Below are 6,484 nucleotides of genomic sequence, written 5' to 3'. Positions count from 1 at the left end.
TTTGGCAACTTTTTATACTATTTTTGGGACTAACATATTGATCCGGTGCCCAGTGCGAGTTCCTGTCTATTGCATGTTTTATGTTTCGCAGAAAACCCATATCAAACGGAGTCCAAATGGGATAAAAATGGACGAAGAATATTTTTGGGAAGAAGAATCAACGCGAGACGGTGCCCGAGGGGGGCCACGAGGCAGGGGGCGCGCCCCTGACCCTCGTGGGCACCCCGTAAGGCGGTTGTTGCTCTTCTTTGGCCGCAAGAAAGCTAATTTCCGGGAAAAAATCGTGGCGAAGGTTTCAATCCAATCAGAGTTACGGATCTCCGGATATATAAGAAACGATGAAAGGGCAGAATCTGGGAACACAGAAACATAGAGAGACAGAGAGACAGATCCAATAGAAACCCTTCTCCCATCTAGGGAGAAGGTCAAGGAAGAAGAAGAAGAAGGGGGGCTCTCTCTCCCCTCTCTCCCGGTGGCGCCAGAACACCGTTGGGGCCATCATCATCATCACGATCTACACCAACACCACCGGCATCTTCACCAACAACTCCATCACCTTTCCCCATCTATATTCAGTGGTCAACTCTCCCGCAACCCGCTGTACCCTCTACTTGAACATGGTGCTTTATGCTTCATATTATTATTCAGTGATGTGTTGCCATCCTATGATGTCTGAGTAGATTTTCGTTGTCCTATCGGTAATTGGTGAATTGCTATGATTGGTTTAGTTTGCTTGTGGTTATGTTGCTGTCCTATGGTACTCTCCGTGTCACGCAAGCGTGAGGGATTCCCATTGTAGGGTGTTGCAATACGTTCATGATTCGCTATAGTGGGTTGCTTGAGTGACAGAAGCATAAACCCGAGTAAGGGGGTTGTGGCGTATGGGATAAAGGGGACTTGATATGTTAATGCTATGGTTGGGTTTTACCTTAATGATCTTTAGTAGTTGCGGATGCTTGCTAGAGTTCCAATCATAAGTGCATATGATTCAAGAAGAGAAAGTATGTTAGCTTATGCCTCTCCCACATAAAACCCGCTATCGGTCTAGTAAAGTAGTCAATTGCTTAGGGACAATTTCACAACTCCTACCACCACTTTTCCACTCTCGCTATATTTAATTTATTGCTTACTTATCTAAACAGCCCCTAGTTTATATTTACGTGCTCTTTATATTCTTGCAAACCTATCCAACAACTACAAAGTACTTCTAGTTTCATACTTGTTCTAGGTAAAGCGAACATCAAGCGTGCGTAGAGTTGTATCGGTGGTCGATAGAACTTGAGGGAATATTTGTTCTACCTTTAGCTCCTCGTCGGGTTCGACACTCTTACTTATCGTAAGAGGCTACAATTGATCCCCTATACTTGTGGGTTATTAGTGGCATCCAGATCTTCGTGAAGATCATGTCACCGCGCCAGCGCAGCGGCTAGCTAGTCAGCTTGGTGTTGCATGCCTCGTCAGCCTGGACGTGTGTCAAGGCAGGGTAAGGCGATGACGGACGGGATAGGTTATTAACGTCCTCGATAAAGTTGGAGGGCACGTAACCATCGCATTTAATGCGCTTGTCCTACAACGTCAGTGATAAGTTTGTACACTGTAGCTACTTTACACCTCCTGTGTGCCACTGTGGCGACCCCTTTGACGTATAAAAAGAGGTCCTAGGCATGCTGGAGAAGGATTTGAACTTTTGGACCAGGCACGCATAGCAGCTAGCTAAGGTTCAAGAACACCAAATATACACACAAAGCGGGACTAGGGTTTAACGCTCCTCAGCGGCCCGAACCTAGGTAAAAATCCCTCGTGCTGATCACCAGACCTGCTCTTTGTGCAACCCTCTCTCCCCGCCAACCGTAGAAGGGATTCTCGTGATCCCATAGGTGTTGTTTCCCCGACAAAGAACCAACTATAGACTATGCATGTGTGATGCATCTTTACAATGCTCAACAGAGTAAGGAAATTAACAAGTTCATATTTGGTCATGTAGATGGAGAAGGGAGCACGCCGGCCATGGCCGGACGATTTCTCCTCTCCTGGTATAAGCCATGCTAGCTCTACCATAATACTGAGTACCTCCATGTGCTTGTTGTTGTACACCGTGGAACAGAAGACGTGCACTACTGCACTTGAAGTAATTAATCTCAGCCCTTGTCTTTGTCAATTGCATGTGGTTTGTCCCTCTCGATCGCCTTCTCGTGCTACCTCGTTGCGTCGTACAGTACTTAACTGCTCCCATCAATCCATCATTACCCACTACCAAAGCTGATTGAGCGGTCGAACCTTGCGCCTACCGCTACTCCTATATATTCTCTCGTCTGGTGGCTTCAGTACAGAAGCCAGCATCCGTCAAGTGCGTGTTTGGTTGCAGTAGTGAACAGTAGTTGCATTGCATACACATCTCAATTCAGTTTGGTTGAGCAAAAACAACTTCAAATGTGTCATCTGTAAGTTGTTTGGTTGTCTGCATCTAGGGTCGCTGCATTAGGTAATACGCAAGTGCACTTTGTTTGGTTGCCTGCATTGGCCCAAGCGGCACATGAACATGATGTTTGGTTGCACGCATGAGGTATGATTAAGAGCTAGCACTTGCACTTAGCACATATGGTTAAGAGCTAGCAGAGGGAGGGGGAGAAGAAATGCAGTGTGCGTAGGATAATGGCGACTGCGGTGGATAATGGTCGTGGCGTCGTGTCCGACATGACGAACATGGAGTCGTGGACGAGCGACCCCGTCGGCGGCACGGCGAGCGACACCGTCAGTGAACTAGTTGTGGTGCTCGCGCAAAGACAGTCGACAGAGGAGAGAATGCAGTGCTCGCGCCATGGTATCGTCAGTGTAGTGGACGAGATAGGAGGCCGAGATGATCGACGCTGGAAACGACTCCAATGTAGTAGGGCGAGAGAGAGAAGGGCAAGACGATCGACCCCGGCGGCGGCGCGGCGAACTGCAGTGTGCACGGAGGCAGAGAACACAAGAAAGCAGTGTGCGCGTCATTGCAGCGTTAGTGCAGTACGAGGACGACAGAGAGTAGGCCGAGATGAGTGACACCGGAAACAACTCTAGTGTAGTAGGACGTGGGCAAGAAGATCAAGGGGAAGGGCGTCGGCGTCGAGAGCGACGAATATGAGGGCTCTGAGCAGAGGACAGAGGAGCTCGACATGGCGGCGGCCATGTAATAGGCTGCTGTTCAAAGAGAGATGAAGCTACGATCGCCGAAACCAAAAATTTACAACACAAATGTTGTGCGGAACTGTGAGATTAGACTGCTGATCAAAGGAAATTTCAAACGACCGATCGTGCGCGACAAATCTGACAAAATTCGTCCAGAATAGCTTCAAACGGGAAGACGAAATTAAGAACTTACGGCCGACAAAACTATGAACCGGTAGCATCGAGGTGCATCTTCTTCGTGTAGAGCTTACCTCGAATCGAAGCACCGTTGTGTAGATCGGAAGGGTCTAGAAAGAATAGAATTAGAGAGAAGGTTACTGGAGGTAGGAGAAGATAAGCATGCACAGGCTACATACCAGCTCGTATTCCTCCCTCAACCAGACTCGCTAGAAACTGCCGATCTGAGTGTTTCCAGCGAGCCAGCCCCAGGTGTGCTTTAAGTTTCGTGCTGTGGAGGCCCAACAGTAAATGCAACCAACCAAACGGACTCAATCTTTCCCGCACGGATCACGCTGGGTCTAATGTAGGCAACCAAACACGTCCAAGTCTCTCCTTCCTTTGCCAATATGCATGAGCTCCGCGCGCCCCACGATGTGCGGCGCAACTGCGCTCTTGATGGCTCTCTTGCTAGTGCCGGTGATTCCCGTGGCAGAAGCTGCTCGAGTTAAGGTGCAGGCGGGCGGTACCTACAATGGCAGCGGCACCGTCGGCCGAAAGCAAGAAACCATGGGGGCGGTGGAGGCGGGGGAGTACCGGCGGCAGTTCTTGGGGATACGGCTGGGGGTGGGGGTGGGGGTGGGTATGGGGCACTGGGGGCGGTGGTGGTGGAGGAGGAGGTGGTGGAGGAGGTGGCAACAGTGGCAGTGGCACCAAGTCGGAGTGGCACGGAAAAGGAAGCAGACCGGGGGCACCGCGCGGGAGGAGAACGCGGCACCGGCCCAGAAATAAAATGCAGGGTGTGCACATTTCAAAAAATCAAAGTATATTTTCATTGGCTTGAATGGGCCTTAAAAATCAACTAATTATTACATGATAGAAGAACATTTTCCAAAATTCTAGATGTACCATGGCACACCTGGCACACCTCCTAGGTATGCCACTCGGTGCCGGGGCATGAAGCTGCTGTGCCCAATGCAGTGCGTGGTAGAAGAACATTTTCCAAAATTTTGAATGTGCCATGGCACACCTGGCACACCTCCTAGGTATGCCACTCGGTGCCGGGGCATGAAGCTGCTGTGCCCGATGCAGTGGAGTGTGCGACGGCCCTTACTTCTACGACTGCGATGCCAATTGCAAGGCGCACTGCCGATTCTAAGCTCCCATGCATGTATGTACCTAAGCGCTGGCCGTTGCTAGCTCTCTGGTGTACTACTCGCGCGCGGTTTGTTAATTGGATCAGTTTTTCTAAGTCTTAGATTCGTTTGATCTTGCATGGAGATCTGTGCAATTTTTTTTTCTTTTTATAAACTATGTCACTTGACTAAGACTTTTTTTTACGAAAAAACTTCCAATCCATTCATCTTCAATCATGGCAGTACAACGAATAACAGAAATAAAAATTACATCCAGATTTGTAGACCACCTAGCGACGACTATAAGCACCGAAGCGAGCCGAAGGCGCGCCGCCGTCATCGCCCCTCCATCGCCGGAGCCAGGCACAACTTGTAGTAGACAGTCGGGAAGTCGTCGTGCTAAGGCCCCATAGGACCAGCACCCCAGAACAGCAACAGCCGCCGATGAAAAATAACATAGATCGGAAGGATCCAAACCGAAGACACACGAACGTAGACGAACAACGACGAGATCCGAGCAAATCCACCAAGATAGATCTGCCGGAGGCACACCTCCACACGCCCACCAACGATGCTAGACGCACCGCCAGAACGGAGACTAGGCGGGAAGACCTTTATTCCATCTTCAGAGAGCTGCCGCCATCTCGCCTTCCTGAGTAGGACACAAACCCTAACAAGATTGAAAAGAACGACTAAAAACGGAGCCCTCCCGCCGGCCCTTGCCAGGATCCACCGCGCCTCCATGGCCCTAGAGCCACCGGAGACGAGGCAGACCTGCGCCGGCGCCGGCGAGAGGCACAAACCCTAACTTTCTTTTTTGGAGGAGGAGGAGGTGGAGAAGTATGAAGCTCGGCCCCTCATCCTCCACTTGACTAAGACTTAGCCACAGCTTAATTGGATCGGAGAGGATGAATGTTGCTCCATGGCTGCGATGTAGCGTGACGTGTTTTTATGATTTGTCAGTGTGGTTGCTCCGTTGCTGCCACCCTCTCAGCTTTGTTTTTCTTTTCGTCCTTCGGTTATGTAGTGTGTTTACTTTGCACTTGGCTTGTGTTTTCTTAACAGAAGTACTGGCTCAAAAAATGCGTATTTTTTAGGCCTGATCGGCCGGTTTGTTCACGCCTGTAAGGAATTTTATATGAGGGTGACTAAGTCTTAGTCAGCTGAGATTTAACTATGTCTGACATAACATGCAAGAAAGAAAAAGGAAATAACAGAAGAAGAAACATCGCACAAATACAATGTAAGATCTCACGGATAGTATCGACTGAAACTTCACGTAGTCTCAGTCGACTGAGACCCAGCAAAATTGATCTTATATAGGAGTGATCCACACTCTTCATATTTATCTCAACATGCAGTTGTCACTATTGGAAAATTGACGTTTGGCGAGTGATGTGGTCTTTTGCCAAGCTCCATATCATGGGTTCTTGGCAAATCGACACTTTGCCAATGACCACACCTATCAAACATGGGCACTCGGTAGAGCGTTCAGCTTGCCGAGAGCTAGCAGAAAAATGCTTGGCAAACACAAAACACTCGACCAATACGTCCTTTGCTTAGAGCCAGGGACAAAACACTCAGCAAACAGGAGCCACGTGGCACGACCTTCCGTGGTTGACGGCTCTGTATATACTCCCCGTTTCAAAATAAGTTCCATGGAGGGAGTATATATATACACAAACATATCGGCAGGCATCACCATATACATCGCATATGTCCATACAAGCTATCAATTTGTCAAGTACCGCAACAATTACTTGTCCATATCCAACAAATCACAGAAAAAGAAGTTCAAAAAGCATACAAAGTTCCTTAGGTTTGACACCCCGTATGTCTCATTAAGGCGCGATATTATGTGCAAGGTGATGTTTCCGTACAGCGAGGTATATGTTGTGACTTGTAAATTTTGCTCGGCAATTCTGGTCTTCAATAATCATTGTGCGCGCGTGTGTGCACGTATACATGTTATACTCTGTAGATGTTGAAGTATTTTCACAACAAATCTACATGTGCAGCTTCAG

Source organism: Triticum aestivum, chromosome 7B (assembly GCF_018294505.1).
Source record: "Triticum aestivum cultivar Chinese Spring chromosome 7B, IWGSC CS RefSeq v2.1, whole genome shotgun sequence".
In the NCBI taxonomy this organism is placed as follows: domain Eukaryota; kingdom Viridiplantae; phylum Streptophyta; class Magnoliopsida; order Poales; family Poaceae; genus Triticum; species Triticum aestivum.
Note: the sequence above shows the minus strand (reverse complement) of the source record.